The sequence below is a fragment of the Schistocerca piceifrons genome, chromosome 3, assembly GCF_021461385.2.
Source record: "Schistocerca piceifrons isolate TAMUIC-IGC-003096 chromosome 3, iqSchPice1.1, whole genome shotgun sequence".
Lineage (NCBI taxonomy): Eukaryota > Metazoa > Arthropoda > Insecta > Orthoptera > Acrididae > Schistocerca > Schistocerca piceifrons.
In genome coordinates, this window is record NC_060140.1 from 373,512,849 (window position 1) to 373,525,825 (window position 12,977).

The 12,977-nt window shown below is 38.3% G+C and overlaps 1 protein-coding gene across 3 annotated transcripts in view; it reads left to right on the forward strand.

Moving 5' to 3' along the window:
* Positions 1-12,977, forward strand: part of LOC124787822 (DNA mismatch repair protein Msh3-like) — a 344,981-nt gene that overhangs the window by 264,023 nt on the left and 67,981 nt on the right. The window lies entirely within an intron of this gene.

Here is a 12,977-nt window from a genome sequence, read left to right on the forward strand (position 1 = left end):
TTCATTTGTTTTTGTCTGGTATGGACAGAATTGGCCTTTTATTTGAAGTCTTGTTGCATGATAGTTGTAAAACACACTTTCTCTTTCTTTAAAATGCCCAGAGTGCCTGTAATGGAAAAACACTGCCATGTTGTCCTCTATTCTCCAAATGTCAGTTGTTTTGTAGAATGATTGAATTGTTGCAGGAGTCAGTCGTATCTGTTTCGTTGAGAACTTTTAACATTGTCTGACAGTTGCATTGTCAATATGGGTTTATGAATTTGTTCCTTGATGTTGGTCTGCCCTGTTGAAATCAGTGGCAATGACCGACAGACCTTTTCTTCAATTATTGTTGCTAATTCCTCCAGTCTTTGTCAGTGGTACTATTTCTGGTTGTCTGGGTTTGATATTAACAGTCATCATATACATGTCATGTTTATATTCGTATTATTCTTATGCGTAATAGTGATACAGTCAGAAATGAAGCACGGCAATTGACCAGATTTTTAAATCTAAGATGACTCTAATTTCTGTGCAGAATGTAATGTACTAAAGAGGTGTCTGCAAAGATTTTCAAACGGAGAATTTTCACTAAACTCTCGTTCAGATCTTCTATCTATCATACGCAGTCTATTATTTGGCTCTTGTCGATCATTATCAAAGAACGCAGCAGTGTAAGTAACAACAAATAGCAGTCTCTCGTCATTGTTTCGCTAATGAGACGATTCCATTACTTTTAAAAAAAAAAGGCGGCGGTAGCACGCACAAAAGCAAGCAATGACGCGAGCGGCGACAGGCCGTAAACATTATCAGAATGCGACAAAGCATCTTCAGCTTAGAGTGACGTCAACACCTATAACAAAGAGAACAGCACTTATCAGATCAAAGAAAAATAAGCAATCAATTCAAACCAGACAAAGCACGTGAAAAAGGAAGGGTACCCGTGTAAATACGGATGGAGCGCCTGACACATAGCAGTGGCTACCTGGGAAAGCTTAACTGCTAAGCTTACGACTCGAACCAAACTACTGTAGCTGTATCGTCATTCATTCGACCTAAATTGTGTCTCATATTACAATGGACCAACATTGTTTCGATTTGAAGGTGCGGCCTAAAACTTTTCTCCCCCCTTTAGTTTCGAGTCTCAAATTTCAGGTGCGGCTTAGATTCAGGGAAATTTTTTTTACTTGATTTCAGTCTCATTTTTCAGGTGCGGCTTAGATTCGAGTAAATACGGTAACTATAATACAAAATATATAAACTAAGGCAAAATTAAGTGAGTCGAAAAGTTTAAATATCTCAGAGAACAGATAACAGCCACCTTATCAGAGAAAGAAGCCTTCATATCACACATTAACAATATGGCAATGGCATTCCATTTAACCAAAAACATCTACAACAAAAGATCCATATTATTCAATGCAAAGTTAAGGCATTACTGCAGTGTTATCTGTCCAGAGGTCTTGTATGCTTTTGAATGCCTAGTAATGAACAAAAAAGGCCTAATTGAAAAACTGGAGGCCAAGGAAAGGAAGATTCTGAGAACGATCATAAGTCTTATCAAAGAGAATGGGGAATATAGAATACATCATAATCATGAACTGTATTTCCACATAGAGAAGATAACCGGTATCATCCCGAAAAGAAGTATTATGTTTTATGGACATATGACCCAAATGAGCCCTGGTAGACACACCAATCGTAGGATCACCTACTTTCAGGATAAGAAAACAAAATGGGCCTGGTTCACATAGGTGGAGAAAGATCTTAAAAAAGTCGGCATCACCCACGATGACATCTTGGAGCGTGTTCCTCTCAAGGAGAAACTTATGGCATGGCAGGGTTTCCAAGAAAAGCCAAAACTAGAAACTGTTAAGGCTTGGACCCAGGAGAGGAAGGAGCAACACCGAGAATTAATGCCGGAGCACTGGGCAAACATCAAAATTCATAAAGCAAGACAGTTGAAATAATGTGGTCCAAAGATGGCCTATACAAAATGAATGAAATATAAACTAACTCTTCTTGTCAAGTCATAATGATGAAAGGCACTTCTGAGAGAAAAACCCACTGAACTGAGCTTTTTGATTAGTTTGTTTATGTGCTAACTCCATTTCAACGTGTTATCCATCTGTACCCTGAGGAGGTGTGCAAAATGTTTCATTTAGTGTATAATGTTTACTTCTGGTGCTAGGAAATAATTTTTTTAGTTTGAAATCACATGATGTGAGTCTTTGTGAGATTGAAACTTGAATTTTTTGCCTGTGAACCATTGCCAGCCTGTTCAGCTATCACGTGAACAGTGAGTGGTGCTGCTGGATTTGGCACCACAATTAGTATGCTAGTAGTTTATGAACCACCATCTAAAATCTTTGAAGTCATTGAATATCACTTATGTAGTTTAAGAACAAGACTGGGCACAGTACTGACCCATCTGGGAACCCACATGTTTTATTCCCCCATTTTGAGATTAGTTTCATTCCTATAACACAGTCTGTCATTATGACCCTCTGATTTCTTATCTGAAGGAAAAATTCCACCCATGAAAAAAGGAATCCATTAATGTCATAACACTTTAGTTTTCCTAGGACAAATTTTGATCCACTCAACCAAAGGCTTTGACAAGGTCATAAATTACAGTAATGGGATAATTTTTATTTTTTAATTATTTCAGTACTTCATCCTTTACTGAGATGTGGATAACAAGTTCTTCTCTGAGAAATGAGTCAGTATTCAGTCATAGGTCACATTCTAAATGAGCTGGAAGGAATGAAACAGATCTGTAATTAGAGATGATCTGCTTGTTTCCCCATTTGTAGGTGGATATTACATCATCATTCCTAAGTCTGTCAGTAAATGTGCCCTGAATCATTGATTGGTTACAGAGAAACCTAATTGTAAATCATGATTTTAACACTCTGCTAGAAACATCACCATTTCCAGCAGAATTACTATTTCAGTAACCTGAAAAATTTTGTAACCACCCGAACGATTGTATTTTTGAAACTAATGTCTGTTGATGCAGTGTCTGTAGGAGTAAATATAATGCATCTTTATTGGTTTGTTTGTTAGTGGGTGCCATGTTTGCTTCCATTATGGGGTAGTGATCATTAAATTTAGTAGCCAGTAATTTGAATATTTCATTGTTTCTGTGAGAGATGTTTTCTGGAGGCTAAATACCATTACTTTTGCCTTATTTTCATCTTTTGAGTATAGTGCATGTGTTTAAATTTTTTAATAACATTATGGGGCATTTTACACAACTGGTGCATATGGAATTTCAACTTTTGACTATGGCTTGTCCTCTGAATTAAGTAGAGCTCTCCCTTCCTATAAGAAAATTAATCCCAGAAATTATCCATCCCTTATTCTTGCCCCTATTCAATTTTACCCTTGTTTGTTTCAGGGAGAAACAAGACTCAATGTTTTGTTAGAATATGTCTAAGAAAGAATTAAATTTCCCATCTACATTGTCTGCTTTATAAATCTATTCATAGAAATCTTCCTCTAATGCTTCTTCAAACATAACAACAAAGTTGTTTATAATTATAGCATAAAACTGATTGAATTGATGAGGATTAATGTAGTGAAATTCAGTGAAATTAAATGATACTAGTAAACTACATCTGGAAATGTTAACTCCAAAATGAATATGTTACAATGGAAAAGCCAGCCACCTATGTGTGTCAAAAGTAACATGAGTGACTGCAAAAATGTGAATCAGATGTGGAGGCATGCTCAGATAACCTTTTGTTTAAGATTACCACTTTTGAAAAGCAGTTATTTTGGACTATTTTGGGCTTTAGATTAGATTAGATTAGATTTACTTTCATTCCAATTGATCCGTAGTGAGGAGGTCCTCCAGGATGTGGAACATGTCAGAAAAACAACAATACATGACAAATATTTACAACTAAAACAAATAAGCTAATGTACCATTCCACAGGTCCCAAGTGGAATGATCGTCATTTTTTAATGAACACTAAGAGTCATTTTACAAATACTATTGCACTGAATTTAAAATAAAAAAGTTTTTTATTTATTTATAAGGTAAGAAACATGTAATACAACTACTGTAATACTTATTTACAATGAACACATTACTGCACTGAAATGGTGCAGAAGTTAGATTATACTTACACACTTACACACACACAAGCGCGCACACACACACACACACACACACACACACACACACACACAAATTTTCAGTGAACACATTACTGCACTGAAATTGTGCAGAAGTTATGTTGTACTTATATACAAATCAGTTGGTTTTCCTAAGAAATTCATCAATGGAGTAGAAGGAGTTGGCCACCAATAAATCCTTTAGGCTTCTCTTAAACTGAATTTCATTGGTTGTTAAGCTTTTTATGGCTGCTGGCAAGTTATTGAAAATGTGTGTTCCTGAATAATGCACACCTTTTTGTACAAGACTAAGTGACTTTAAATCCTTGTGAAGATTATTCTTATTTCTAGTATTGATTCCATGAATTGAGCTGTTGGTTTGAAAAAGTGATATATTTTTAATGACAAATTTCATTAAGGAATAAATATATTGGGAAGCTGTAGTTAGTATCCCTAGTTCCCTAAACAGGCTTCTGCAGGATGTTCTTGAGTTCACACCACATATAATTCTTACTGCACGTTTTTGTGCCCGGAAAACTTTAGCTTGGCTTGATGAATTACCCCAGAAAATAATCCCATATGACATTATGGAATGAAAGTAATCATAGTATGCCAGCTTTTTCATTTTTATATCCCCTATGTCTGACAAAATTCGCATTGCAAACAGAGATTTGTTAAGACGCTTCAGCAGTTCTGTGGTGTGCTCCTCCCAGTTGAATTTATTATCAAGCTGTAATCCCAAGAATTTAACACCGTCCACTTCTTCTATCTTCTTGTCATCATATGTTAGACATATACTCTTGGGACACCCCTTACAAGTTCTGAACTGCATGTAGTGTGTTTTTTCAAAGTTTAGTGACAAAGAATTGGCTAGGAACCAGTGATTAATGTCCACAAATATTTTATTGGCTGATCTTTCTAAGACTTCACTTGATTTGCTATTTATTGCAATGTTTGTATCATCAGCAAACAAAACAAACTTGGCATCTGGTAATGTTACTGATGAAAGGTCATTGATATACACAAGAAAAAGTAAGGGCCCCAAAATGGAACCTTGTGGGACCCCACATGTAATTAGTTCCCAGTTGGATGATGCCTGATAGCTAGATACATGTCTCTTTCCTAATAACACCCTTTGTTTCCTGCCAGAGATATAAGATTTGAACCATTTTGCAGCATTTCCTGTTACACTATAATATTCTAGTTTACTTAAAAGGATATTGTGATTTACACAGTCAAATGCCTTTGACAGATCACAAAATATACCAGTTGCCTGCAATTTTTTGTCTAATGAATTAAGTACATTTTCACTGTAAGTGTAGATAGCCTTCTCAATATCAGAACCTTTTAGAAATCCAAACTGTGACTTTGACAGTATGTTATTTGAGATAAGATGGTTATAAAGACGACTGTACATTACTTTTTCGAAAATTTTTGAGAATGCTGGCAACAGTGAAATTGGACGGAAATTTGATGCTATTTCTTTATCTCCCTTCTTAAACAGTGGCTTAACTTCAGCATATTTCAGCCATTCGGGAAATATTCCGCTGATAAACGACTGGTTACACAGATAGCTTAATATGTTACTTAGCTCAGAATCACATTCTTTAATTAACTTTGTTGATATTTCATCATACCCACTAGATGTTTTTGATTTTAAAGATTTTATGATGGACGTTATTTCTGTTGGGGTAGTGAGGGTCAAATTCATATTATGGAAGTTACTTGAAATGTCTGGTCTAAGGTAATCCATAGCAGCATCTACCGAACCTGACAACCCCATCTTTTCAGTAACAGTTATAAAATGTTTGTTAAAAAGTTCTGCAACACTATACACATCTGTCACCAATGCATCATTTACTCTTAATGCTATTTGTTCCTCTTCATGTCTGGTTCTACCGGTCTCCTCCTTCACTATATCCCATATTGTCTTTATTTTGTTATCTGATATGACTATCTTTTCCTTGTAATATATTTGCTTTGACATCCGTATTACAGTCTTTAATATTTTGCAGTATTTCTTATAATGTGCTATAGCATCAACATTGGAAATGTTTCGGATTGACAGATACAGTTTTCTTTTTGTTTTACAAGATACCCCTATTCCTCGAGTAATCCATGGCTTCTTTGTAGACTTTGCTCTAACCTTGGTACGTTTTGGGGGAAAGCAGTGTTCAAATAAGGTAAGCACTTTATTAGCAAAAATGTTATATTTTTCATTCATGCCATGAGCACTGTAAACATCAGTCCAGTGAATGTCTCTGAGGAGTGTCCTAAAATAATCAATTTTTGGCTTACTGATTACCCTCTTGAGCTCAGATTTAACAGATTTTATATCCTGTTCAGTATTAACATTTAACAGAAGGAACTGCATGTCATGGTCTGAGAGGCCATTGACTATTGGTTTTGTAATATAATTTTGTTCATTAGACTTTTCTATAAAGATATTATCAATGGCTGTTTGTGAGCAAGTGGTTATCCTAGTGGGGAACTTTACTGTGGGAATTAAGTTGAATGATAGTGTTACTAACTCAAATAGGTTCTTATTGGGAGAGTCTTTAAGGAAATCTACATTGAAATCACCAGCAACCACTATTTCTTTGTTTTTGGTTGTTAAATGGGCCAGTACAGCTTCAAGGTGGTTTACAAACAGATTAAAGTTACCTGCAGGTGCTCGATATACACTTAATATTATGAAAGATTTTTTGTGAAAATCTAATTCTGTTGCACATGCTTCCATATGCTGTTCTAGGCAAAATTTATGAATGTCTATGTTCTTAAATTTATGACAGTTCCTGATGAATGTGGCAACTCCTCCTTTCTCCATTTCTGATCTACAAAAGTGAGATGCTAACCTAAACCCTGTAACACTTAAAAGTTCTATACCAGTGGTCACATGATGTTCAGAGAGGCAGATTATGTCAGCTGGGTTTGAAGACTCTAATTCATCTATGCAGATAGTTAATTCATTAATTTTATTTCTCAGTCCTCGAATATTTTGATGCAATAAAGATAGCTGACATTTCACATTGACTGACTTAAAATTGGGTGGAGTTAAAATATCTGCTGACAGTTGAAAATTCTTAACCAATGGCTGTTTATGTTGATGTAATAAGCTGGAATTATGTTTTTTGATATCTTTCTCAAACTGAAGGTTTGTCTCAGTTCTAACCTCTCTTAAAATTTGTTTTCTTTCTGTCCTCCCTACCCTAAAAAAGGGTCTTTTCTGAATCCTATAACCACTGGTATTTTACCACTCATGACAGTGCCTCCCCCCTTTAACTTTCTTGCTATTTCCCCAGCCCCTGCTTAAATCTTCATTAATGATAACATATTGACATAAAAAAGCCATTTGAATTAACTTAACAAAAATTATGAGGTTCTGTATATAAAACAAATGAATAAAGAAATGAATAGTGTTAGAATTCAGAATATAGGTAGAGACCAAGGTGAACAGAGAACTCATAAAATACATGAGAAAGCAAAATCTATCACAGAATTTAGCAAATGGAAAATTGTAAACATCTTTTTTAAGTAGATAAATATCAAAAAGGCAGAAAACTTTGTCTGCATTTTTAATACTCAGATGAAGAAGTTTATTGGTGATGCTCCTTTTTATTGCAAAAGAGTCATTAATAGATTTTATGATCACAAACAAAATAACTGCCGCACAGATAGTACTCAAAAACACTTAAAAGGGAGATGAAACTTTTCCTATGCCCTCTACTTTTGTGATCTTTCATATCAGGATTTTGGCAAGATGTAAAAACAAGAAAAAACAGAGGTGATAGAAAAGAGAAGCTCAGACGGTGATGGCTTCATCATGGCAAATGTCTATGGGACAAATGTGAGCTGCCAGGAACAATGACAATGATACTGGATACCTGGAGACATCCTGGGGCCAGGGAGTGAGTTACAGCTCCTGTGGAAGTGGCACCAGTTGACCCTGTGGATGTTCTGTGTGGCTGTCCATGCCCTGGTACTGCTGAACTGGTGGAGGGCTGAAAACGAAAATAGAGGAGGGTGAGCACGATGTAGCATACATAGGGCAGAATCAGGGGAAAGGCCATAGACAGCAGAGGTGAGGAAGGAGGCCGGGTGTGAGAAGAGTGTATGAACTTGGAGGTATGTGAAGAGGTGGAGGAGGCCAGATCCCACTTAGGGTCAGAGTTGATTCTGGTGGCTGCCAGAATCCTATGCTCAAGGCATCCAAATGTGGTGGCTGAGACAGGAGTCTCTAGCCCGTAGCATGTCGCTGGAGGGCCCCTTGGAGGCCTCATTGCAGAGAACAGTGGATGCCACACCACGTGTGGCTGGCAGCTGATGGATGTGGACCTTTAGGAACTCAGAAAGCATACGAAGGCCTTGTCCACAGGAGCACCACCAATAAACTTCTTCATCTGAGGGTTAAAAGTGCAGACAAAGTTTTCTGCCACCTGCTTCAATGGAGGGTAGAATGGAAATGCATGAAGATAGTATATACCGTGGTGAGCACAGAAATCATCAAAAGTCTGAGAGATGAATTGAGGACCAATGTCAGTTGCCAGGTTGCAGGGTAGATAAACGATGACAGGATGCACCATTGCCTCCACTGTGGTGGAGTGGCAGTTGACGATATATGGGAACTGGGAATAGGCGTCAGTGACCACTAACTAATAAGCATCCAAAAATGGGCTGGTAAAGTTGACATGCACATGCACCCATGGTCGTGATGGCTCAGGGCACAGGGAATGGCATTTTTGGGGAGAGGCTTAATGATCTGCACATTTAGAGCAAGCAGTGATTAGATGTTCATGCTCATGATCTTTTATGGGGAAGTAGACATGGTAACAAGCAAGCATCTCCACATTTGAAATACCCCGATGATCCTGTTGCAGAAGGCAACAAACGTCTTGCCAGAGAGTTGCTGGAACAACCGCTCATGAAACAGTGTTTTCTCTTGACAGCAAAAGAACATCATGAACAAGGATGGGTCTGTATTTCAACAAAAAATAATTGTGAATGAGATCCAATAAATGGGCCAGAGGCTGCACAGGCCACCCTTGCTGAACAAATTGTTGCACTTGATGAAGAATGTTATCAGTAGTGACAGCTTGAGTAATGCAAGAACTGGCAGCAGAAAATCCATCCAATGTGTTGTGAGCTTCCTTTTTGAGGAAAAAACAGTGCACTTAATCTTGGTCAAAACCAGGGTCTGGTCCCATCATCAAATGTGAAAGAGCACCTACATTTCAATGGTGAGCCAAAGAATTGCAATGAATTTATAATTATTAGTAATCAACAGAGCCTAATGTTACAATCTATGAGCTATCTTGTCCAGCAAGTGAGCAACAAGATTAAAAAGAGACACTTATAGCTTGTGATCAGTCACTAGATGAAACTTAACACCTTAGAGAAACACATGAAACTTCTTGATAGCATAAATAATAATGCGAGCCATCTTCTCTGTTTGAGAGTAATTATTCTGCACATCATTCAGCATCTTCAATGCAAAAGTGATGGGTTGTTCCAAATGATCAACACAGCTTTGAGACAACATGGGCCCCACACCATATTGTGATGCATCCACTGCAACCACAAGCTGGAGCCCTGGCTGATGGGTGGCCATGCATGGGGCAGAACACAAACTGTCTTTCAATGTCTTTGAGTGCATGGTTGCAGGCAGGGGTCCACTCAAATGCTGCACCTTTCTGAAGCAGCTGATTAAGAGGATAGGAAACCAAAGCTGCCTGCGGGAGGAACTTTTGGTAATATACAACTTTGACTAATAAGAATACTTGAGGCTCCTTCCAATTTGAAGGGCATGAGAGGGCCACAATAGCTGCAGTGTGGCTGTTAGATGGCTGAATCTCCTGTCAAGAGATAATGTGTCCCAAATATTCTATAGAGGATTGGAAGAAATCTAACTCTTCCAAATTACAGTTGAGACCCACATCATGCAAGGTATGAAACAAAAGATGAAGGTTGCAAAGATGATCCTCAGTAATGGGACTGGTGATACCAATGTCACTGAAGTAATTAATACAACACTGTTCCAAGTAATGTTGAAAATTAAAGGGGCACTTGCATTGCCAGAAACAAAGTGGTCGTACCTGTAAAGGCTGTAAGGCATATTCACAACAAGAGGCTGAAATGATTCTTCATCAGGTGACAGCTGTAAATACGCTTCTGACAAACTGGGTTTTGAAAAACATTGTCTGCCCACCAACTTCATCATAAGTTTGTCCGGGTGAGAAATGGGCTACGTATTGACCACAGATTGGGAATTAACTGTGACCTTAAAGTCATCGTAAAGACAGGGTTTGCCCATTGGCTTCTTGTTAATGTCCAGTGGTGTAGCCCATTGACTAGGCAAAATGGGTTCTTTGAAGCTTAAAGGAATCAGTCTAGACAATGCTACCTTCAGCTGTATGTGTTGTGTAAGTGATACATATTTGACATGGAAGAAACAGGGTCGCACTGTGCACTACGATGTCAGGAGGCTTGCTGAGGCCAGTTGAAAAAAGGGCCAAATATTCTTTGCACAAATCATCCATCTCTTGATGGGGTACAATATCCAACTCTTCATGGACAGAATCTGAGGCTGTAAATCCAAAAGCCTGGGAAGTGTCCAAACCAAACAAATTTTCCATAAATGCACTGTGAGAAATACTACTAGCCAAATCACCATTTTGTATGTTTTTTTTCTGCAGTAAACTGGCCCAGAAGAGGAAACTGCTATTTATTGTAACTGACAAGAAGGTGTGAAGTAGCCAACAATGGAGGAGAACTAAGCCATAGATAAGTACTAGAATTAAGTAGCAAGCCTGCTGCGGCTGTATCCACCTGAAGGTGTAAGAGAGTCCCACCAACAGACACATCAGTGAACAGTTTGTTACAGACAGTTAGAATATCTTCACAAACATGACTAACAACATTAATGTCCACAGATTGAGATGTGAACAGCACTGCTGAACCAGACCAAGTATTGCACACAGTTGCAATATGGCATTTCTTATGACACGTGCAGCATGATGCCCAACAGTGTGGACAAGCTGGCCAGTTGTGTTGAACAAAACAGGCTGGGGAGGAGGTCAGTGGCTTGCAGAAAGTTTTCTGTTTTGGCCGTGCTTGTGTGGAATGTGGCAGTCAAACATTTTGCACCGCTGCAACCTCTGCTTCCAAGAGCATGCTAGAACGCATTTGCCTGGTGCTGTCTGAGTTGACTGCAGCTATGTCTGTCCAAGGATCTAATTGATGACCAGCACAATGAGAAACTTCAAACGCCTGTACAATATTGAGTACTACTTCTAAAGAGGGGTCCTTGAACTTCCTTACTGTGGGCTGTTTGTATGATAGCATGTCTAATCATAGTGCCTGTGTAATATTCAGGAGATTTAGCAGTAATGAAATGACACTTGTGAGTAAACCCCTGCTGTTCTGCAGCCCAATTGTGATAGCACTAACGGGATTGCTTTCTGTACTGATAAAACTCCACTCTTATGGAAATCACTTGAGTATGCTTGCAATAACAGGAATTCAGCAAACAACACATTTCATCAAATTATATATAAAAACAAAGATGAGGTGACTTACCGAACGAAAGCGCTGGCAGGTCGATAGACACACAAACAAACACAAACATACACACAAAATTCAAGCTTTCGCAACAAACTGTTGCCTCATCATGAAAGAGGGAAGGAGAGGGGAAGACAAAAGGAAGTGGGTTTTAAGGGAGAGGGTAAGGAGTCATTCCAATCCCGGGAGCGGAAAGACTTACCTTAGGGGGAAAAAAGGACAGGTATACACTCGCACACACGCACATATCCATCCACACATCCACATATTTAAATATGTCTGCTTGTGTCTGTATGTGTGGATGGATATGTGCGTGTGTGCGAGTGTATACCTGTCCTTTTTTCCCCCTAAGGTAAGTCTTTCCGCTCCCGGGATTGGAATGACTCCTTACCCTCTCCCTTAAAACCCACTTCCTTTCGTCTTCCCCTCTCCTTCCCTCTTTCCTGATGAGGCAACAGTTTGTTGCGAAAGCTTGAATTTTGTGTGTATGTTTGTGTTTGTTTGTGTGTCTATCGACCTGCCAGCGCTTTCGTTCGGTAAGTCACCTCATCTTTGTTTTTATATATAATTTTTCCCACGTGGAATGTTTCCTTCTATTATAATGATAACATTTCATCAAATGATAGATATGTAGGTTCCTGAAGGGGGGCTAACTTCCCTAACAAGTGATAACACTTATGAGGAGATCCATGACACTAAGGAGCATTAATAGAGTTGGCATCTGTCACCTTTGCTGTGCACAGTTCTCTGGATGTTCAGCTATCAGTGGTGCCTGAAGGTGTTGCCCCCTCTTGGCTGAGCTTAGCACGGGCTGATCAAACAACATGTAATGGGCCAGCACCTAATGTCCTGCTGAACGTTGACATATGGTGAGGTGGTGGTATGAATGTTGTGGTAGCCTAGGTTACCACCAAACTGTTAATACATCAGATGATATATAAAAGGATTCATTTCATGCGTAGGCCTCTTTGTTGAAGTAAGGTTATCAATAGCAAGAATGTGGAAATGATGATAAGAAGGTACATGTAACAAATCTTACTGTGGTGATCATGAGAAGAATATGAATTATATGACAAGAAAATGTGATAATGAAGAGTCTATTATTTGACAAAGTATATATGGAGGCACTTATTGAATGTAGTGATTTAATGAGAGTAATTGTGTATGCAGCCTACAGAATGAAATGCTGACAATGTAATTTTAGCCATAGTGGTTATTGTTGGAGCTGCATCTGATTCAGACTGGTAAAAATAATGGAAAAACTCCCACATTTTGGCAGGTGTTTATCTTCTCTCTGTCAGTGTATATCTTGACTG